Source organism: Aethalodelphis obliquidens, unplaced genomic scaffold (assembly GCF_003676395.1).
Source record: "Aethalodelphis obliquidens isolate GAN/ISIS:26980383/991018 unplaced genomic scaffold, ASM367639v1 scaffold84, whole genome shotgun sequence".
In the NCBI taxonomy this organism is placed as follows: Eukaryota; Metazoa; Chordata; class Mammalia; order Artiodactyla; family Delphinidae; genus Aethalodelphis; species Aethalodelphis obliquidens.
In genome coordinates this window covers 475,047-499,436 of record NW_020838028.1, presented here as the reverse complement: position 1 = coordinate 499,436, position 24,390 = coordinate 475,047, and the positions used below count along the sequence as shown (strand labels likewise).

The window sequence follows — 24,390 nt, the reverse complement described above, 5'->3', positions numbered from 1 at the left end:
GACTTTTGGAAATCGAAATCGGCGAAGATTTCCTCTGATTCTTCTATTGCGTTGAGTAGACATTACACAGACACCCCGCCCCTATCTCTGCTCTTACAAGGAAACATTTGTTCCAGAAGTATTCCAACTGCTTCATCTCCAGTGTTTTTTTAAGTTCTTTCTAGTAATTGTGACCGTTTCCTTTTCCTCAAGTCGCTCCATCAAAGTCTTGGAAGCAAATTAAAAATATATATATACTAGCCCGAATTAGGAAGTTAAGATCTTTGTTTACCGACTGCTTTGCCTGGGAAGACAGCGTTATGGATTTGCTCTTTTCAGGTTTCCTCACAGTCTGTTCTGGGGGCTTTTTTCTCTCACTCCCACCTTGAGGCAAAAGTACAGACTGGGGACTTGCCGGATGTCCCTTTTTTTCCACACCAGTTTTAACTTTCCCACCAGAACTGTGTGTATTGTTTTCTCGTAGGTTTCTGCAATTAGAATTATTGTAATTAATAAGAATAGCTGATGTCCTTGTAGTACTTGGGGCGGGCACTATTTTCAGTTGTTTATAAATATGCGATTATTTAATTCATCCACTGTGTGAAGTAGGAGCTGTTATTGTCCCATTAACCAGCTTAACTTCATTCCTTAGAGATAAGAAGTTGAGGCACAGTCGAGTTAGATAACAAGTCCCCTCCAGCTTGTAAGTGAAAGAACTGTAATTTGAACCCAAACTGTCCGAGGTAAATCCCACGTTGTGGTCACAATGCTATAGAAATTCCCTACTAACAAGCATAATTGCATTGAAATATTAAATTTACATTTCGTTGGGGATTTTTTTCCTTTTACTTATTTAGCCTTCCTAAAGTTTATTTCGGAGAAATGTCTAAATTTAGTTTGGATAGAAAATCACACATAATTTAAAAAAGAAACTCTTAAGAAGAAACCATGCATCCCAGGGCAGTATTACATTTTTCTTGCATGGAAGATTATTGAAATATTTGACCTGGGAACTTATTTTCCTTAGGAGAAATGTCTCCACATATACCTTTAGCGCCTAGGACATGGTAAGCCCTCCAGGAAAATGATGAAGCTGTTCAATCATCAGTTTGAATAATATATATCGATTGAAATGTACTCAAGAAGTGAACACCCTTGAAATGGTCGATGACATAATGCCCAATGAAAAGGAAATTTCCACAAAGAAATATAAATATTAGGTGGATTCAATAGGGAAGATACTCCAGGTTTTTTCTTTTTTTTCTTCCTGGAACTTTCTTTTCTGCTCTTGAAGCCTTCCCTGAGCCTCCAAGACTGGGTTAGAAGCCTCTTCTGTGTGCTCCTGGGGCACCTAGAATCTATGCCTGCAGTGGTACATTGTATTCTCATTGCTTGCTCACCTGACTCTACTTCCTAGAAGATTCTTAAGTTTCCGGAAGGGCATCCTGTCTTTCTCAGCAGTGTGTCACCAGAGCTCAGCACAGTTGTTTGTCCTAAAATAGGAGCTTAGTAAGCAATACTAGTTAAAAGGATGAGTTTACTGGTCAGCCTTGTCTTGTTAGGATGTACTGAGTTGGGATTTAACAGAAACTGTGAGACCAGTGTACCCACTGGGACATAGTCTCTGTCCAAACTCCTCCCACTTTCCTCCTTTCTTATATTTCCTTGTTTTCTTTCTCTTTCTTCCTATCTATCTATCTATCTATCTTTCTTTCTTTCTTTACCACTAGATATAAACTACCCGGTCAGGGATATATATTTTGAGCATGGGTATATATCCCATAGTCCAACTTGTTATTTTGCACATAATAGTTTTTTGATGTTTATTAAATAAGAGCAAAAACAACCTCTGAAAAATTTTGTCAGGTTAGCTTACTTTATTTCTGCACCCAATTAATAAATAACCCCAGTCTTAATCCTGACCTCACAATTTGGGGTCTTTAGAATGATAGAATCATAGGATTTTTTTTTACAGCTGAGGGGAACCTGATAACTCTCTAAGACAGCCAGTAGCCACAAGAGGCTATTTAAATTTAAATTGATTAAAATTAAATTAAAAATTTAGTTACTCAGTAGCATTAGGTACATTTCAGGGGCTCCACAGCCACATGTGACGAGTGGCTCCTCTATTGGGCAGAGATTTTCATTATTGCAGAAAGTACTATTGGACAGAGCTGATAGTTACCAAAAATAGGTAAAAGGGCATAGTTTTATTAACTTACATATATTTCTATTACTAAAAAATATTTCAGATTGCATAGCAGTTCTTTTACATACAAAGAACAACACGTTCCCATTTCAGATGTGTGTTATTTCACATAAACATTTTTTTCTTAACAGTTGTATTTAACGCACATTTAAACATATTCAGAAGAACGGATGGTTCAAAAGGATTCCTCTTTGTATTCCCCTAACATGACTCTTCACCCCAATTGATCCTTTGTGACTCTTAATTTTTTTCTGCTTAAAAATACTTTAATCGACTTGAGTCACTGCACAAGTTTGACATTCATTAGATTCGGCTGTGCAGTTTAAGCTCGCATGACTGAGAAACTAAAATACTCAGTAATGTTGGTAAAGGACAAATGCCAGATACTTTTGGACTGACCGAATATATATTGAATGACATCACACATGCCATACGGACAGTTCTCAATTTACAAACACTCTATTCTGAAGCAGCACAAATATAAAACATACGGGTGTACCTTCCTTAAACTCCTCCTTAGAACAGTATCGCCAAGGTAGCCATTGTACAAAAAATTTGTCAAATAAATAAATAAACAAATAAATAAATCTTGGAATTTTTAGAGAATGGATAGCTTGAGTTGTGGAGGCAATAAAGACGCTGTGAAAAACCCTGGGGAATTAATAGAGGTTAATTCCACAGTAAAGCAGATTTGCTTAAGTGGTAACCCCCTAACAAAAATAGCCTAGCTCCACCTTTCTCCATCAGGCCCCGCCCCTCCTGGCCAAGTCTCTCTCCCCCTCCCCGAGTCTTTCACAGTTCTCCAATTTCATCTGTAATCCAGCTTCGGTTCTGTGAGTTCAAAGTTTTGTGGCCTCACTTCTCTGAGCCTCAGTTTCCAGAACTATAAAATAGGAATAATCCCATGCTGATTGTCAAGAATTAAAGGAATATTTATGTGAAAATACTTTATAGATTAGAAAATTAATACAGAAACAAGGGACTGTGATTGTATACTTAATAAAACTCAACCCTGACCCCCACCCCAAGGTTAAAGGGCCCTCAGAACGTGCTCGTGATCGGCCTCTGATCGGAATCTGATCAGTTCATCAGAATGTTGAGGCCAGTTGATGGCTTGAAGGTTCTAGGAGTTGGGGGGTGGCGTTTTGGGAAGTGGAAGAAAGATTTAAGAAAGGAGATGGAAGGCTGTGAAAGAAAACAGTTCGAATTTGGCAAGAGTTTGCATAAATATCACCTTTTCCTTTAAGGAATGAATGTAATTGCCTGCATTTTCTCTCTACTTCCTTCTGTTTCATTGATTATTCCTGAGGCTAAAGTTTCTACTTTACATTCTACTTCATCTGACATAGCGTGTTTTTAAAAACTTAGCGTTGCTTACTTTGATTTTCCAGTTGTCTTTTGCTGATGGAGCGTCTGTGAAGGGCAAATTCAAAGTATAACTGGCTGCCACAGCACAGGGGTAGGAAAGCGGTCGTTGTGGTCCTTGGGGAAGGTCTCGGCAGCTAAGCCTTTAACTCTTGGAGAAGCAGCGCCAGTCACAGCTACTTGCTGGCCTAGGGCAGAAGCAGCAGTAGTTAGAGCAGAGCAAATCAAACCAAACCAAGCAAAACCAAACAAGTAAAAATGGTGGTGGGGGGAGAGCGAGGGCCGGAGAGCGAGAGCGAGAGAGCGAGAGAACGAGAGAGCGAGAGCGAGAGCGAGCGAGCGAGAGAGAGAGAGAGAGAGAGAGAGAGAGAGAGAGAGAGAATGAATGAGAATGAGAATAAAAGAGAATGAACTGCGGAGTGGAGAAGAGGAAGGGAAAGACACCAAAGAGAATGATGGATAACGTACAGCACGTATCAACTCATTTAAGCCTCATGACAAGGTAATGAGGTAAGCACTATTATTATTACCCCCATTTGATAGATGAGGAAATTGAGGCACAGAGATGTTGAGCAACTGTTCTCAATGTCACACAAATCCTAAGTGGTAGAAGTGGGACCTGACCTCAGACAGTCTGGCTCTGGAGTTTGTGATCTTAACCACTACACAAGGCGTTCTCAAACTTTCTGGTCTTAGAACTGCTCCCCCCTGCCCAAATGCACACACTTTCAAAAATTATTGAGGACCACGAAGAGTTTTCTTCAGGTGGCTTATTCTGTTGATATTTACCATATTAGAAATTAAAACATTTAATTCATTAAAAAAATGAACCCATAAAATGCTAACATAAATAACATTTTTTAAAGTGAAAATAGCTATATTTCTTAGAATAAAAAAATTTAGGGAGAAGCATGGCATCGTTTCACAGTTTTGCAAATTTCTGCCCTATACTATACATCTTCTGGAATCAGGGTGGTTAAGAAGAGAGAAGGAAATGAGAGAGGCTGAAAGGTATAAATGGTGAGAACTCAAGGCCTGTCTGGGTGAACACCCATATGGCCTGCACGAGGAGGAGATGACAATCAAACAGTTGTTCCTGGACTGTATAGAGGATCCTTTGGATTTTCATGCCTACTCGAATTCTCAATAGGTTGTTTGGGTTCTTTCTCTCTCTCTCCCCGTGTCTCTGTGTGTGTGTGTGTGTGTGTGTGTGTGTGTGTGTGTGTGTACACACATACGTATACATACACACACACATTTATATACACATATATTTACACACACAGACATGCACAAATGTATTTGAGGTTCATTAAAAAACTTTGAATCTAGGAGAGCTTCTGAATTGGGAGGGATTTTAGAGATTATCTGCCTAGTCTTATTTTATGGAGGGAAACAGCTGAGGCCAGGCAGGAAGATGACTTACTGCTGGTTGAACTGCTGGTTAGCAGCAAGACTGGTGGCAGAACCCAGGTCTCCCGTGACCTCATGCACTTCAGAGTGTCATGTCATGGGAATTAATAAATCGTATTATTCAGCCGTTAGATAAATCTCTTTCTACCAGAAAACTTGTGAATTGACAACCTATGGTACATTCTATGGTACGTAGATCTAGATCTATGGTCCATTCACAGGCTTCATCATTGCCATTGTGAAAAATTGCCCTTCTCCTCCCAAAATTACCTCTCCCCAAATATCTTGGTCTGGTTGATATTTTCTTAGGACTCTTTATCACTTCTTGCTTATTGCCTTTTGTTTTACAAGTAGTGCTGAAGAGAACATGGGCTTGGTATTGGGAAGAGGGTAAGAATCTGTGAGAACCAGAAGTTCTGAGACATCTGAGAACACTGACTGACCAGCCCCTGTTATCTGCAGGACCTGCTTTTCTTGAGGATGAGCATATTTTGGTCCATAGGTTTCCAAGACAAGCACATTCCTGCCAACATGATCCCTGGACAAGCTGTTCTGGAATTTGAACTCGCTACTGAAAAGGGGTTAAGTCCAGGACACACACACTTGTTTCGGTGGGGGGCGAGCCATAGTTGGCTATGTTAGCACCTCATTATACAACAGTTCCAGATAAAGTGATTCCAGATGTGCTCTCAGCAAGTACCTAGCACTTATGTTTTTAACCCATCAGGCTAAAATCCACTTTCTCAATTTTGGAAAACCAGAAGTTAGTTAATTAATTAGTAATTTCTAGTTACTTTGTAAAGTTGATTCTAAATTGGATTTAATTTGCATTATGCTTCAAGTTAGCTGATTATAACGGGATAAAACATATCTATTTACATATACATGCATGTATTCATGCATACATATATCTCTGATCACAATTAGAAGTTCATTTTTTTTTTGGCTATGCCGTGCGGCATTCAGGATCTTAGTTCCCTGACCAGGGATGGGACCCACATCCCCTGAAGTGGAAGCACAGAGTCTTAACCACTGGACCACCAGGGAAGCCCAAAGTTCATTTTGAGTACTGGTTTATGATTACTAAGTTCCTTTGTCCTGGAAATTTCATTTAGAAAAGTTAAGAGAACATGTATCTGAGAAGTAGTATTCTAGTTTCCTTCTTCAAGCTGCTTATGATTCTGAAATTTCATGAGAAGTCCTGGTTAGAGACACCCCTTCCCCAGCCCCTTATGTTTTTTAACACAATTTGAAATTTTTCTCTTCATAAACTTTGTAACCTAAATTTACAAAGAATTGAAGAGCAAAGGTGCTGAATGCCTTCTGTGACAAGTCAGATGATTATTAAGAATATGGGATTTTTGCATCCCTTGGTCCTGGAAAGAGGGGATCTGAGGGCAAGCATTTCATCTTGCTTTAAAATATTTCAGATGTTCTGCAGAAATTATGTTTTCTGTTGAATATGAAGCAAATCTTCTTAGCTGGTCTTTGCTTACTTAAGTTGAGAACATTGCATCCTAATATACTCTTTTGATAAGATATTTTAAATATTTTTTAAAAATTTAGGTATATCTGGCTTCAAGGACCACAGCATTTATTTGCCAAAGACTTTAATCTAGGGCATTATTCACAGCGTGGAAGGATTGGAAAATATATTCTTCAGAGGTGACTGTTTTGTTGCAAATACAGTGGCAACTACAGTAAGGCAATCTAGGGAGCATGGACTCTGGGCCCAGATGGCCTACCTTGATTTCTGGTTCTGCTTTTTACTAGCTGTGAACTTCAGTTTTCACAAATGTAAAGTGTGAATAATAACTGGTGAGGATTTAATGAGTTTGTCCTCATAAAGAAAGCACTTAGAACCATGCCTAGTGCCTATTAAGCATTATGCTAGTGTTAGTTTAAACAAATAAAAAATCTTGAATTTTGTCTTTGCCATGTCAGAGATGCTAATATCAAATGGCAGTTTAAGCAATATATCACTAGTTCAAGTTAAAAGAAAAATGATCCTTGGGATTTATCCCCTCTTGTGAAACATCTTCTAGGTGCTTCTATCCAACTGGGGCTAAAGTTGGAGAACAAGATGGTGAGGAAAGTATAGGAGAGTATGAATGTCATTACTTAAAGCCCCAGGCGGGGGCCTTGCTACATACTGATTTGTTTATATTTTTCCCATTGGAGATAAAGACCCTCGGTGGTACCCTTCAGTGGGAGATGGGCTGTAGTCAGTGTGTGGATTGTCAAGCAGTTGTAGTTTGATAATGTGAAAGGCTTACTCTGGAGGAAATGGAAAAGTCATGGTTTTCCCTAAGTCATTTAGGGACTCACTACTGAATCAGCCAGGTAGGGTCCACTAGTCTTTATGACGGTTTTGTGACAGCTAGCCTTGCAGCCCTTCAGACTCACGGGCTTTTGATTTGAAGAAGGCTCATCTTCTTCCTGGCTGATGCAGTCCTATTCCAGGGTGCAGGGCTTGAAAAGTGTAATACAGGCTGGATTTCAGCCCCCGCCCTTCCTCCACCCAGGATTCGGTGTGGTACCCAAACTGCACACTGAATGTGGTAGCCTTGAAAGCAGGTGTTTGGGTATCACCTCCTATGCTTCAGCTCAGGAGAAGTGCTGTTCATTTTGTTCAGTCTTAGTCTACGTAAATAGTCGGAGTTGGGGAAGAGATGGTTGAGTGGTTTTTGTCATTGAATCCATTGGGCAGCTGCTAATTACTACTTAAGATAATCCACAAGCATCTTGCTGACAGTCAGTCCAAGACTGTTTTCTATCAGAGGTTTTATTAAGGCACTTAATTTAGGGTTAAGGTCCTGCCAAACCTTATACACATCTAAAAATGAGGAGAAAGGCACCAGAATATTAGACCCTTTTAGCCAGAAATCATTTCTGCAATGTCATTGGTCTTTTTTTATCTACATGCACTTATAGTTTAAGATGATGCATTTTATTCTATTTCCAATGATTTACAAGCTGAAAGACTGAGTACTTGGAAAAGGCCCTGGCTAAAAACCAGTCAGTCTATTGACATAAAATCATGTCAGGAGTGGCCTCACAGGATTTGTGGGTTTTGGCCTCTCTTGTTTCTCAGCCAGTATTTCTTTTCAGTATTATCCTCAGTTAAATTCCTCATTGGACATACAAGAGATTAAAATCACATTAAAGTTTGGACTTCAACCAAACATAGCGGAAAGTCTTGACTCTTTGACGTTACCTCCACAGATTCTTCTATTGAGAGTTTCAGTGGTTCTGAACTTTGGAATCAGGTAATATCTTTACTCTCCTGTCAAAGAGAGTGCCACCTGTAAAAAGGCACTTCACAGTTCTATTGTTCCAAATATGTTTACTCTCATTCTTAGGAAAACTTGAAATAACTTCTATTGGTTCTATTCTTATCCCTTTTTCATTTAGAAACATTTCATTTCCATTCCCATCTCTTGCCCTATGTTTTTTTCCATTCTGAAATGAGAAAAACTCTGCTTTTTCTCTCACTTGTAGTATAAACATAACTCTAGAGGCAATTGTTTCTATTATCGAACTTCTATCTAATAATAAGTAACATGTGCTCAACACAGTAGAGTTTCAAAAGTACTTTTCAATGCATTTCCACATTTAATCAACCTGAGCTTTCGAGATGGCTATTATGATTTCCTCCATTTTTACAAACAGTACTATGCTACCCAAAGGATATAGGGAGAGAACCAGGCTCTTTACCTTTTATTGATTAAGAAAAGAGAGTTGTCCCCATATTTTCCATTAACCAGTACTACAATTTAAAAACATCTTTTGCTTGCTTAATTATGTGTTGCATAGTTCATGTGGTGGGAAATATCTACCTTGGTATCTGGCCTGTGAATTTGTCCCAATTTATTTTGAGAATCTTTTGGAATGATTTAAAATTCTTGGGGTTTTCAACTCAGACTAGACAAAAGGACAATAAACAACTCTGGGGCAAAATTTATAGTAGTTAGTATATCTGTAGCCTTTCCAAGTAATCAGTCAGAGAACCTTGAATTTCTGTTTTGTTTTGCATATTATATGCCCCAGCTAATTTGACATTTTCACTTTTTCTAACTATTTTCAGGGTGTGTTGACACTCAGGTTAATTCTCAGCTGCTTTTAAGGACTGCCAGTGCCTAGCATGTTATAGGCATTTAATGCATTTTAAGTAAGTGATTGAATTGTTTATCGTATGGGCAAATGGCAGTTTGTAAATAAGTATCCTTAAATGTAAATAGTCACATTATGTTTATTGTTTTAAACTTGATGGTTTTGACATGGTCTGAAGTGGTGTAGGAAGGAGCAAGGACTTTGGAATCTGAAAAGATCTGAGTTTGAATCTTCACTGCTAGTTATTACACTTTCCTTAGGCAATAACTTCTCTGATCTTCAGCCTTCTTACCTGCAAATTTGGGATTATATTACCTACTTTGCAAGATTGCTGTAAGGATAATCTGAAACAATATGTACAAAGTAGCACTACGCTTGATGCATAAAATGTGCTCAGAGTTCATGGCCAGCACTTGATGAAGACAGAGATAGCTATTGTGGCTCTAGGTTATCGCAATTTAATAAAGGTATTTCTGAGTGCCACTAGGCATTAAACATGTGATAGGAATGTGAAGATACACATAACATTCTCCTAGCTCTGCAAGATTCCTACATTTGCTATGGAGCCAGTGACAAGCCTGAAGTTTCCAAAGATGTACAGACTAATTTAAATCCTATCCCAGAAGTGTGATTAATGTTGAGGACTCTGAGGGGCAAGCAGCTTGGAGGTGCCAGGGAGCAGCGTGGATGAGGTGGGACATATTCCGGTCTCACCTCGCACACCGGCCAGTGAGCCAGTGCTGGGACCTCCTCCTGTGTCATCATGAACTGTAGAAACTTCTACCAGCTACTGACACTAATCAGGAGGAGAAAGAATTATTGGCCACTGATTGCTGATGGTAGCATCATACAAAGCGGAGTGAGATGGCCAAGGCTCTTACCGACGAAAGACCCAATGTCTGTCAATAACCACAATCAACCAAAGTTACACAGTAATCATTTTTTGATATGATTTGGGGATATGGCACTTTTCTAATTTGTATATATAACTTACTTAGTAGTGGAGCTCCCACTCATCAGGTTAAATATATCTATTTAACCTTTGTATGTAAAAATCAGCTGCGCAATCCATAGCATAAAATACTCATGACGACAGTAGCAGTTCAACAAATTATTCTAAATTTTACATACAAGAGCAAAGAGCCAGAAAATAGTTCAGATAATTTTGAAGAAGAATAGAATTTTACTTTCAAAGAAGTGCAGAATTTTACTTTAATAGATATGAAAACTTATCATGAAGCTGTAGTAATCAAGGCGGAATAGTAATAGCAAAGGCTTAGATATATATGCTGATGACACAGAATGGAAAGTTTAGAACCTGATCTACACATATATGAAAACTTGATATATATGAGAGGTCATTCTGGGGAAAAGTTTGATGACTTAGTAATGGATTTTATTATAACAGGAAAAAAAGTAACATTAGATTCCTATATCATACTATACATGAAAATCAATTATAGATTAAAGGCTTAAATATGAGAATCATATATTTAAACATGTAAAAGAAAATATTTTATGAACTTGGGATAGGTAGGGATTTCTTAAACAATATACAAAGAAAAGTATGGATAAATAAACTTGACGATGTTAAGATTAGATACTTCTGTGACGAAAAGACACAAACAAGTGAAAGACAAGTGTGCAAGTACGAAAGAGATTTAAACATATAAAAAAAATCATGGGCTTCCCTGGTGGCGCAGTGGTTGGGAGTCCGCCTGCCGATGCAGGGGACACGGGTTCGTGCCCCGGTCTGGGAAGATCCCACATGCCGCGGAGTGGCTGGGCCCGTGAGCCATGGCCGCTGAGCCTGCGCGTCCGGAGCCTGTGCTCCGCAACGGGAGAGGCCACAACAGTGAGAGGCCCGCGTACCACAAAAAAAAAAAAAAAAAAAAAAAAAATTAATGCCCAGAATATATAAATAATCTCTATAGATCGATAAGAAGACAACCCAATAGAAAAATCGGGAAATGATACGACCAGGCAGTGCACAGAAAAGAAATCTCACACAGCCAGTAATCACGAGAGCATAGTGATCAGGGCAAAATGCAATATGAAAACTGTCAGAAGGTAGGATTTCACATCCACCAGAGACCAAGTGTTTGTGAGGACATAGAACAAAGAGAATTCCTATGCATTGCTCGTGGGAGAATTTCACTGGCATTACTACTTTAGAAAACAATTTGACAAAATCTAGTACAGTTGAAGATGAACCTAACATACTACCTGTACCTCCATTGCTGGGTTTAATCCCTAGAGAAAGTCTCACAGCACCTGCCACAGTCCTAGTATGAAGTAGGAGCTCAGTACACAGAACTCAAAGGAGGGAAGGAAGGGAGGGAGGGAGGAAGGAAGGAAGGAGGGAAATTTGTGTTATTGGCTTCTTTTTCGTTTGTTCTGTGTGTTATGGGACTGCTTCTTCCTTGCCAGGGTGGTCCCAAACTGCCCTACAGGTCTGTCAACTCCAGTGCAAGTTTGAGGAGCTCAGAGGATTAGCCTCTATATCTCTGAGATTCTACTGTGAATGGAAATAATGATTTTCATAACTGATGAATTGAATACATTCTGTAAATATATTTTCTTATAGAATTCACAGTGGTATGAATCCTAAGCTCTAATTTCATACTTAAAATGAATCCATCTAATGTGTAAAATGAGATGCACAAGTACGTTTTGGGTAACATAAAATACGAGTTATTACTGGATCCTTACAATTCTATTGGCAAAGAAAGATGAGACCTAATGCCCTGCAAAGATAAAATCTTTTTTTCAGGCATATGAAAAAATATTCTGCTGGTTTATGAAGAAATGCATGTTCTTTTAAAATAGTAAATATTCCTATGCACTAAGCCAATCCTTTTATAACATATATTCCTAAGAGCACAGAAAACATGGCAGCTCTTCCCATCACTGGAAGAATGTGTGGTTACCCTGGCAACAGCATCTTACTTCCTGCTTCCAAGTACCACCTGGTGATTTCAAGTCTAACAGCTGTACAGCATCCTCATTTCCATTGAGGAAATAAAATGTGTTCATGCATCATCTCATGGCGCATTTAAGAAGAAATGAGCTTGCAAGTTTGGGGGAGGAGGGAAAGAAATAGCACTACGTAGTGGCAGAACCAATGGACGTTTTAAAGGCCTAACTGCAGTCTTGGAAGTATGCCCGAAGCAGCCAAGACCACCACATTAGGGCTGTAGGACAGCAAGGCAGAGTTTCCATCAAAGCTCTAACATTCACTTAGGCCCAGCAGCCCAAGAACATTTTTTCACCCCTTACTCAGAATGTGTACGTTTAAGTGGAATTGGCACTCTCCATCCTAACAGGCATTTAAACAAAATGGTTGTGTACCCATCCCCGTGACAGGCAGAGGATTATGAAATAAAGTGTTCCCAGTTTCATGATTTCTCAGTGCTCCTAATCTTACCCAAAGTATTGGAACCTTCCTGAGATTAGTCATATTAAAAAAGCCAAATCCTACAGTAATTACTACTAGAATGAATTTCATGGTCTCTTCTGAATTAGGTAGTTGGGTGCCAGGGGGAAAGAATTGCATTACTAGGCTGCATGGGCACAGTCAGCTAGGGAATAATTTCCTGCTCTCAAAAAAATCCCAAAGACTGTGAAAAAATAATTTAAGATATATGTATGTATTTATTTTTTCCCTTTCCCTTTTTTTGATATTATTCTACACATAAGTTATGGAAAATTTAGGAACAGGAAAAAGTATATAGAAGTGAGAAAAAAATAATTGAAGATCCTAACATTGTTAATATATTGGAAAATGTCTTTTATTCTTGTTTATGCATTTTTTTCCCCACCTATGTGCTGCATTTCAGAAGAGCTACTCGAGCTATCCATCCACACTACAGGTGATTTTCTGCAGGACCAATTAGAATCATTATTGATTCAAAGGAAGACTTTCATTCTGATACGGCATTTTGAATTTCCTTGCATGTTTTCTTCTTATTCCAGTGGCTTCATTCTCTTTTCTCCTTTCATCATAGCCTATTCATTCTTGAATGTCCGTCCTCTGATTTCATGGAGATCGTGTTCTCATACACCTCTATTTAGGACACCAAACAGGACATCAAGATTTTCCCTGGTACGGTAGAATCTTTTCAAAGGCATCAGGTTGCTTTTGTCCTGTCTCACCCTTGGACAGGGAGAGCTCCATCCAGCCCAATATAAGTAGGGTGGACAGAACATCCCTAGTTCTGTCCACTTCTATTCTGACAACTTTCCCTCTCTCACTAAATACCAAAGGCTGCCTATGTGCACAGCCTCTGTCTAGTTTCCAGGGCTTAGAATTCCTTCACTCAATCATTTTATAAATACCCAGATCCCTACTATGGGCAGACAGTGTTGTAGGTGCTGGGGATAGGGCAGTGGGCAAAACCAGTTTATATAAAATAAGTAAACCTGTAATTGTATAATTTATACAATATATCTTACAAGGGCAATTGTAATATTAATCTTCTGGCAAGGGAATGAGGGCGTTAGGGAGGCCGTTATTTTACCTAGGGTGCCAGGGAGAGACCCCCAGGCTGATAAGCTAACATTTTAACTGATGGAATTGAGGGAAGAAGTTCTGTGGTTATCTAGAAGAAAAACATTTCCAGGACTCAAAAACGGCCTTTAAAGCCATTCTAAGGCTTCTGGCTTTTATTCCAAGTGGGTTGGAATACCGTTCTAGGACTCTGGGCAGAATGAAGTCCCAGAAACTGAGTGAATCAAGGGTTTTCAGAAAGAGGGAGGAATCCAGCGTGTCAGGTATGGCTGACAGAGTGGGCTAGAGGAGGGCTGGGAGCTGACCTTGGGGACAAAAACGTGGAAGTCATTGGTGACTTCGACAGGAACTATTTTGATGAAGTAATGAGGCTGAGAGCTGTTTGGAATGGATTCCAGAAGGAATGGGAGGAGGTGGACAGGAGGCAGGCTCTAGGGTCCTCTTTAGAAGAGTTTTCCTCTCAAAAGGAAGAGAAATAGGGTGGCAGCTGGAGGACGATGTCGGACCAGGAAAGTTTTAAAATGTTTTTAAGTGGGAGAAATTGTGGCAGCACGGTTGTGTGCTGGGAATGATCCAGTAGAGAATAACAGCTCAGTGAAGCAAGAGCCAGCGGACTGTTCGGAGCACTGTCTTGGAGGAGGTGAGAGGGGCTGGGCTCCAGTGCGCAAGCGGCAGAGGCAGGAAGCGGTCAGTCCTAGCTGCAGGAGGGAGGCAGGGCTGTGGGACAGAGGGCCCTGTGCGGGCGGAGGCCCAGATGTCCACTCAGTGTGGCTCAGCTGGACTCTGGCCGGCAGGTGAGATATTTGACAGACTGAGGTGCTATTTGCTGTTCTCTGTCCCCTGTGCACTAGTGCAGTCCGTGAAAGGCCACCCCTTTGCCCCTCCCTCACAGGCACACAAGTGCAGGAGCTGTTCCCTGGCCTGGGCCCATCCTCACCACTTTGTTTTGATAAACACTACACTTATGTCCATTTTGCAGTTTAAAAAGACTTGGGCTCACATAGGATCCAGCAATCCCACTCCTGGGCATATATCCGGACAAAACTATAATTTGAAAAGATTCATGCACCCCTATGTTCATAGCAGCACTATTTACAATAGCCAAGACATGGAAGCAACCCAAGCGCCCATCAACAAATGAATGGATAGAGAATATGTGGTACATATATACAATGGAATTTTACTCGGCCGTAAAAAACAATAAAATAATGCCACTTGCAGCAACATGGATGGACCTGGAGATTATATACTAAACGAAGTGTTGCCATATTCCATTGTATATATGTACCGCATCTTCTTTCTGAGGAAAGAGAAAAGACAAATACCCTATGATATCACTTATATGTGGAATCTAAAATATGACACAAATGAACGTATCTATGAAACAGAAACAGACTTACAGACATAGAGAGGAGACGTGGTTGCCAAGGGGAAGTAAGGGTGAGGGAGGGTTGAATTGGGAGTTCGGGATTAGCAGATGCAAACTATTATATATAGAATGGATAAACAACAAGGTCCTACTGTACAGCACAGGAAACTATATTCAATATCCTGTAATAAACCATAATGGAAAAGAATTTTAAAAAAAAGACTTGGGCTGGGACCAGTTTAGTCAATTACATAAGGTCATATGCAAGTAAACGGTAGAGCAGAGAACAGACCCAGACATTTTGGCTGTTTCCGGGTTCTTCCACACCATTATCAGCGTGGATGGAGGAGTCAGGGAAAGGAGATTTTACTTCAAAGACTCAGATTCCATGTCTTTCTCCTGCTCTTGTCTGCACCGCAGCCTACCCCAGGGGTGTTTGTGTGAGTGCACAGTCCATCCAGGCGCACGGGGTGTCTTCACCAGGTGGAGGGGAGCTCCAGGTGTGCTCAGGGGACGGATGGCCTCGCTGTCCCATCCACTGAGTGGAGAGGCTCAAAGCACCCCGGAGCCTCCCCCTCCGTCCACAGCTTCTGAGACACTGGGCTTGGACGGCGCCTCCCTGCCTGTTCATCCTCCCACCACCTTTCAGTAAACACTCCACTTTTTCCTTTAGCTCTTTAGATCTGGGGAGAAGCAGGTTTTTATGCTCGCTCAATTGCCCCTAATCAGAGAAGAGTAGACTTTTGAACTTGGAGGGAAACATTCCAGGACCTCTGGTTTAACCCTGTCCTTATGGACCCTGCTTTATTCAGCTGCTTCGTTGGCATCTCAGGCACCTAACATCTACTTCTAGAACTTTCTATCTCAACTCAGGAAAACACACACATGCACACACGTCTGTTTTGTTCCATTCTGGAAGAAGCTCTAAGAGAAAAGGTGTGAGGGTTGAGCGTGAAAACAACTCTCCTAAAAAAAAAAAAAAAAGAAAGAAAGAAAACAACTCTCCTTCTCTTCCAAGGGCTGTCCTTGCAATCATTGTGTGGGTCCCGGGAGGTAGGGCTTCACCTTGCCTCTGGCGCTTACTCTATTTATGCTGCATTCTCCTCAAAATCTGCTATTTTGTATCAGGTGGACTGTACATTACAAGCGGCAGGTGTTTTCTATTACACATATTAATACACACATGTGTTAATCTCTGCAAGTGATTGTGTCATGTCATGGCTAGTCTGTTCAAACTCCTAATTATAATGAGGTGTAATTAAAAAGGTTCAGAGCTATAGAGGAATGAAAAGGGAGTTTCAAGTACTGGAATAGGACACATGGAACTAAGGAGTGTATTTAGACAATACTTAGTCCTTAAAAATTAAAGTTTAGGTTAAAAAGTATTTAGAAAAAAAGGTAAAGTTTAGAGTTTTTGTGTATCTGTGTATCTATGCATATGCCTATATAATTATATACATAAATAAAATATTTTCAGAGCCATACACCAGTGCTTCTATGGCTCAGAAGCACACCCCCAGAAAATGTCTTGGAAAGAAAGATGTTTAGTTCTCTCCCTTCACAGAAGGTTTTGCAGGGGTGCTCACTGTGATTTGTTGCCCTTTGCAACCTCTTGCCCCGAAGGTCCCCTTCTTTTGTGGAAAAGTTCAGGCATGGGTATGAGGAGAATCCATCATTTCGAGGGAATGAAATGATGGCTTTGCTAAGATTTCCGTATATGTTGATCGTTTTATGGGGGTGGGGCAGAGGATTGGGCAAAAGCTAGAATTAGTCATATGAATTATGTGCTTGTTTGGACACTGGACCACTCCTGCCCCAATCAGTGCCAGCAGCCCTGCAGACGGCTTCAACACCACCTCTCTGTTTCCGTCCCGCTCGTATAAAATTCCATGCCAAGGTACAAACCACAATCCTCCCTTTCTTGGGTTTTCATGCAAAAACTATTTTAGAAGAAATTTAAAGGTCAAACCTTTAAGAGCTTTGAACAGAGAAGACTTCAGCTCCCTCGCTTCACAATACGGCTAAAGAAAATTTTTTTTAAAATTCTGATGAAAGTACTAATATTTTAGAGGTCTCTATTTTTCACTGAATTTAAGTTCCAGAGAGAAACAAAATCGCTATGTTGGAGGAATAGGATAAAAGAAGAAACAGTGAGGAAAGCATACGTATTAACAGCAGCACTCTCATGCCTGGGAGAGACCCCGAGGCCCCGTGTGTGAAGCACATCGCAATGCTGCTTTATGCAGAATGTCAGTAAACTCGGTCCCCAAACCATTTAAAATATTCAACATTGACCGAAACAGGCACAGACAGAAAATGCCCGTCCCTGCAGACATTGATGAATATACGCATAGAACACATGGCAGGAAGAACTTGGTGCTTTTCTTCCCCCCAATATTTTATTTGGCACACGTTTCAGATTAAATACCCATTCAGTATTCAGCGTCTGAGCAATAGAAAACACGTTTAAAAATCAGTCCTAGACAGCAGGAGAAACTCCCTGCAGGAGTTCTAGGAGGTGTGTTCTTCATTTAACAGATGTTTATTGATAATGGAAGGCAGGACGTTATATGACATATCTCTAGCTTCAAAGAACTTACACTGTAGTAGAGATCTTGAGGGAAGTCTGGTGATCAGAGAATTTAAGAGAGCTTTTGTATACCTATGTGAGAAAGGTATAAAACCACGAGGAGGAAAGAGAAGGTAAGAGTTTGGATTTCAGAATTACCGACTAAAAATAAGTGTCCAGGCAATCTGGAAAAGGCTTGAGGTAGCAACAATCGAACCATTATCTAATCCAGTGTGTCCTAAATGATAGAATGTGTCCCACTGGACTCCTTTGAGAAGCTGATGAAAGTTATGGGCCTGGAAATAGCCACCCTCAAGCTCTTACATAAAATGTCAGGGATTTGGAGTTCGAGTCCATGGGCTTTCGAGTTTAAATCAAATCCAGTTACTTTTACCATGGTTAATGTGTTATAACTATTTATTTACACACCTGTCTTCTCTACTAGAATATAAGCATTTCTAGGACATGATTGCTTTAAGTTTTATCTTTTATTCAAATCCCTCTCTGTTTAGCATTGTACTGTTGTATAGCAGGCCCTAAAAATGTGGACTGTCTGTGGCTTATCTCAACGTTGAGGTGTTAGGTTAATACTGCATCTTCCAAACGTCAACCATTCGAGTAACTTCCTCACAAGGTTTGCTGTAGATGTTTACTCCCCGCATTATTACTTATTAACTATAGCAGCATGACAATGATTTTTGGTGATAGAGCACTACATGATATCACATTTCTGAATGACCACATTACTTTCACTATATCTTCTTTCAGTCTAGCTTACACCAAGGAGAGAGTTCCAGTTTACTTCTGGTGTATCTTTAATACCTCTCTGACATTTGGAGGTCTTATTTTGAAACTAATATAGAGGCTTCTGTAGGCAGTAGTATCTGAATAGAAGTGAATAATATTGCTTTGTTTTTCTTTCATCATGTTTAGTCTTATGAAAAGTGACACTAATTTTCTATTTATAGAAGTAACAAAAATTTTAGCAAAAGAGGTAAAGCAAAAAGAGATGATTTAAAGAAAAGCAGATATCTGTTATCTATTGCTGTGTTAACAAACTATCCCAAAACATATTGGCTTAAAGAAACAATGACTTAATTCAAAAAGAGTCATGTACCAAAATGTTCATTGCAGCTCTATTTACAATAGCCCGGAGATGGAAACAACCTAAGTGTCCATCATCAGATGAATGGATAAAGAAGATGTGGCACATATATACAATGGAATATTACTCAGCCATAAAAAGAAATGAAATTGAGCTATTTGTAATGAGGTGAATAGACCTAGAGTCTGTCATACAGAGTGAAGCAAGTCAGAAAGAGAAAGACAAATACTGTATGCTAACACATATATATGGAATTTAAGAAAAAAAAACGTCATGAAGAACCTAGGGGTAAGACAGGAATAAAGACACAGACCTACTGGAGAACGGACTTGAGGATATGGGGAGGGAGAAGGGTGAGCTGTGACAAAGCGAGAGAGAGGCATGGACATATATACACTACCAAACGTAAGGTAGATAGCTAGTGGGAAGCAGCCGCATGGCACAGGGAGATCAGCTCGGTGCTTTGTGACCACCTAGAGGGGTGGGATAGGGAGGGTGGGAGGGAGGGAGATGCAAGAGGGAAGTGATATGGGAACATATGTATATGTATAACTGATTCACTTTGTTATAAAGAAGAAACTAACACACCATTGTAAAGCAATTATACCCCAATAAAGATGTAAAAAAAAAAAGAAACAGTGACTTATTAGGATTCTATGGACTGGCTGGGCTCAGCTGTGCAATTCTTTTCCACATGATGTCTGCTGGGATCATTCTTGTGGCTTGAGAGCTCGACTGGACTGGAAGGTCCAAGATGGCTTCACTCATGTTTCTGGCAGCCCAGCTGGATTGACCAGAATGGCTGTAGCTGGCTGAGCCCCTCTCTTTCTGTGTGTTCTCTCAACATTCTGTAGTCTGCCCTGGGCTTTTTTATATTGTGCATGATCCCAAGACAGTGAAAAAAAAAAAAAAAGCTGAAGAGTCTTTTAAGGCCTAGATCTGGAAGTCACAAAGCATCCCTCCTGCCCCATTTTATTGGTCAAAGCAAGTGACAGGACAAGTCTAGATTCAAGGGAAGAGAAATAGACTTTGCATCTTTTGGGGGCACTTGTGTTCAGAGGTGGAAGGGATCTTTGGCAATAATTTTGCAAACAATCTACCCTAAGTGGTAAGTAAGTAAACAATAGGACAAGTTGTAGCTGATATGGCAAGCACTGTGAAGGTGCTATTCATGTGACTGATATTAAGAAAACATTGTATTAACCTAAATATCTAAATAAAATAACCTAAGTATCACCCTAGATAGTCTGCTCATTAACATTTTTCAGTATCTAGTACATACGAAGCACAGTGCTACACACAAAGAGATTAAAGGAAAAAGATAAAACATACAAACTTGCCCTAGAACTGCTTACATTCTAGTGAGGGAGACAGGTGTGTCCCCTGTGAATAAATACTTATAACAAAATAATCACGATGCATATTGCAGTAAAACGTTTAAAATACAGGGTCCTGACATTTTATGTCAAGTTTTGAGTGTATATGGATTTTCTTGGACCCATGACTTTGATCAGATTCTTGAGAAAGTGTGAGACCCTAAAGGGACCTAAAAAGTACGGAGTGAATCAAGGGACACAGTGGTGTGATGCTCAAAGTGGCAGCCAATAACTGTGGTGGGAAGGAAAGAGCTTCACAGCAGTGGTAACACTTACACGTGGGAAGGAGGGATGATTGAGGATGAAGAATTGGCACAAGCTGGGAGCCAAGTAGATGTGGCAAGGGAGTGCAGCGGGTGAGATGGGTGGAGGGTAAGAAGGAGGAAAATGGTGCAAGAAGAAAGGAATGTGGGAGTTCCTTTGTGTGGAGAATGTGAGAGAAAGGAGAAGAAGGTTGATTTCAGGATGACTGAATTCTCCAGCTGGGGCAAATGGTAGAAAGGAGGAAGAGGAGGTTTTCTGAGAACATCTTTCCTGAATTCAGTTTTTCCCAAGTTGTAATTGAGGTGCCCATGTGATAAAACTAACCAACAACTGGAAATGCAGATCCTAAACTTACTACCTTGTGTCACGCACCTTGATAGGAATTGAGTATAAAGTAGTAAATATCCGGAGAGGGGTGATGCCCTTGTTCCCATGGAGCTTACATTCTAGTGGGGTTGGGGGCAGGGGGAAGATGGGGAGAGAGGCAATTCGTATGTAAGAGAGTTCAAGTAAGTTTTTACCTAATATTGAGTGCCAAGAATAAAATAAATTGACTTAATGTGATAGAGATGGTTGGGCCACCTAGTTTATCTAGGGCAGTATGGTAGTGGAAGGCAGCTTTAGGAAATACAACTGAAATCTAGGAAGGAGGACTATGCTGTTTTAACTGAATAAGGTAGGAAAATGATACTAGCAGGAGATTAACCTTTGCAATGTAATGTGGTCTCACCCAGAGACCAGATCATTATCAGGGACTCTTCCCCCAAGAGGGGAAGAGGGCACTGCAAGAGGGGAGGTCAGGGACTGCCTCCACCCATAGACATCTGAATCTTCCCCATCTCATGGTAGAACCATGTGGAGTAGATAATGAGAATAACTGAAAACCCACTCAGAAGCCAGGAGACCGGAGGATTGGAACCTCCAGAGAGAGGAGAACTACAGGAGAGAGGGAGAGGATGTATGGAAGATTGGCAAGAGGGAGTTACTCATCAACCACTGATGGGGTGGCCATATGGGGCTCCCAAAAAAGGGATTGAGACCCGCTGCTGTAGTCAGTACCCAGGAAGGAGTTACCTAGTCTAGGGATACCAACCTCAACTCCTCACCACACTTTGAATGTTGTACAGCGTGGATAACATCACTGTATGAGATGCATTACATCACCTGGATTTGAGTGAAGACCCAATCGTACAGTCTTCTGGGTTTTGTGGGTGCCGATTTGAGGCAGTGGTAGGACCCGATCCTCCCTCACCACCCACAGTCAGTTGTCTGGATCCTTCCAATGGGGCTGACAGGTTGGATCCCCAGAGGCAATTCTACCAGAAAGACTTTGTCTTCTGATCACTCTACTCCATCCACACCAAATTATATTCACTTTTTGAGAAAATTATATTTTTTAGTCACTCATTTCTGAACACATCTTCCCCTACCCCATGAAGAATGTGTACAATTAAGTTAACTAAATCAGTCCATGTCAGTGATTCTGACCACATCTACTTTGGCTGGTGCCAGGATGTCCCTCTAGATTTAAGATGAACGAGGATAAATTAGTTCATGATATGTGTTGAAATTATAGGATCCTGTAGAAGAAAACCTTCAGTGATGGGAACATATTATTTTAGAGCTTATAAAGATTTCAAATATTGGATTGGCAAAAAAGAATTTAAATGATTGGATCTATTGTCTTTTATTTTTTCAAACCTTAGATAAAATATAATTTAAAAACCACAGCCTTTGAGTGTTACTAGCTACTGGGAGTAGAAGAGGCAGCAGTGGTCCAGTTCCTACTTGCCATACCTCTAGACCTCATTCTGAGAGAAGAGGTTTGAGTTTGGGAATAATTTTAGCCCATTATTTTTCTGCCATTTGCTGTTATTGCCCTGATTCAACCCATAAACCGGGATGTTACTCAAAATACAAAATATTCTTAGGGGAGAATTACTCCATCAAACACAGGCACTATATAGGACTCTAAAATGCTAAAAAGCTTTAACACATTACAGAAAAGTTGAAGAAAAATGTGGGCTTGGTATTCTGGAGCTGCTGTCTTCCTTTATCCCATTTGTTTGTGACCTTGACTCTTTGAATCATGATGTAAACCCATGGAATCAAATCACTGACATGCTTACGATTCCCTAGTCCCATTTGGTAGTTATTAATACTGTAGAGGTGGCAAGGACACTTTCAATACACAGTGCCTCCTGTCAACAGAAAATGGAAACCTTCCGGTAAAGTCCCCAGGGCACTGGCTTTGTCTTAAGTCTACACACTCTTAAAGTGGGGGTCTGAACTATTCACCCTAAACTCAATATAAGTGAGGGAAAGATAACAGTGTTGGAATCCTTTGGGTTGGTAACAGAGAATACCACTACTCCTACTACTACTACCACCACCAGTAATAACAGTACAAACGATAGCAATTACCTGGTACTTACTATGTTCTAGGGACTGTTCTAAGTGCGTCCCTATGTTAACCAATTTAATCCTTAACAAAAGCAATAGATACCATTACTACCCTCCTTTTATAGATGAGGAAACTGAGGCCCAGAGAGGTCACGAATCTGAGAAGTGGGGGGGGAGTGGGGACAGGTGTTGGTACTGGCAGGTGAGTGATACTGATAATAAAAGTGAAGAAGATATAATTTTTCTGTGCGGTGAAGAAAGTCACTTGGGAAAAAACTGCTCCATCTTTTGAGAGGAGAGAGTGGTGTCCAGCTCCCTGCCCCCCGGCCTTGGCGGCCCAGGCTCCACACCACCGTCAGAAGGACCAGGATAGAGGCCATGGGAGGTTGCTCTGAGACTTTTCTCGTGCACCACCATGCATCCCAGAATCATAAAATGTTTAAGCTGGAAGGATGGCTGGGGTTGCACTCAACTCCCTCATTTTACAGACAGGGCCCTGAGTTGCCACGCAGACTTCATGTTGAGTTACAGGCACACCTTTTCTTTGGTCCTAGGAAAGCCAACTTTCAGGGGCCAGTTAACTGAGCAGGCATCTGGAGCCCAGTTTTTCGTGTCTTTCTTTACCTCCTGTTCCTGACAGGCAGGAATGACCAGGATAAAGTTTAGGATAAAGGGGAGGAGATTCTACCAGATTTTATGAAGAAACATGTGACTGGGAAGGAGACCTTCAGGCGAGACTTATTTATAGCTCTGTGGAGTACATGGATTCTTGTTTATGGGTATGAGTATTCAGGAACTATGAAGCTTAAATTCTTTTAATGTTCTTAGTAGGTGCACTGGAGGATTCATTCTTTTAGTTTTCATATTGATGCTATTAGGAAAAGTCAGATTTCTTCGCAGGAAGTCCTGCTGACCCCTCTTCAGGAGGGCTGCTAACCTGGGCATTCTTTGCTGCTCCACATTTCGGACACGGAATCATCACTGTTACCTGGACCCTTTGGATGTGGACTGATGGATGCCAGTCTGGCATGTTGGAGAGAAGGTACTTTCCATTGCTGCTGTGTTTTACCCCAGCTTCTCATTACTGTGCCTACAAAATCATTCCCTTTTCTACCTCCTAATTACGCCTCTGGGTCCTTTGCGGGAAGGGTGACATTTTGCTCTCGGCAGGCAGTATTATAGTATAGAACTGTCCTTGTCACTCTTTATTGCTTTCAATAACTACGAAATCTCTCACAAGATGTCTAGAGCTTCATAAACATGTGTTGATGGTCAAGGTCACAGACAATGCAGCAGAGGAAGGAAGACAGTGAGCACACTATTATAAATACATGTGTAGCTTGAAGATGACCCTTTCAGATGTGGGGATATTCGCTGGCTATAGGAAGGAAGTGATGACATGCAGTAATAATTCTGTTTTACTTAGGGAATTCTCCAGGTGTGTGCTAATGCTTGCTGTGTTTTATCTGATGGGCATCTTGGCGTGAGAGAGGTTTAAACATTTATCATAGTTATTTCATGACAATACATGGTGAATTAAAAGGTAAGAATGGAGCAAAAGTACAGTTTGGATAGTCGAAAGTTGGCATATGATACATAATTTTAACTTAGTAAATCTAAGTGAAACATGTAAGGACAATGTACCTTACATTTTGTCATTCTGAACTCTTAAAAACCAGAGGCGTTGAGGGATCCTTTTTTTTTTTTTTTTTTTT

The 24,390-nt window shown here is 40.5% G+C and overlaps 1 long non-coding RNA gene across 1 annotated transcript in view; it reads left to right on the top strand.

Moving 5' to 3' along the window:
* Window positions 1–20,767: 20,767 nt before the first annotated feature.
* LOC113613078 (uncharacterized) overlaps window positions 20,768–24,390 on the top strand; it is a 9,403-nt gene continuing 5,780 nt past the window's right edge. The window contains exons 1-2 of the long non-coding RNA XR_003430078.1: window positions 20,768–23,717; window positions 24,114–24,218. This is a non-coding gene — a long non-coding RNA (uncharacterized LOC113613078). The remainder of the gene's footprint in view (window positions 23,718–24,113; window positions 24,219–24,390) is intronic.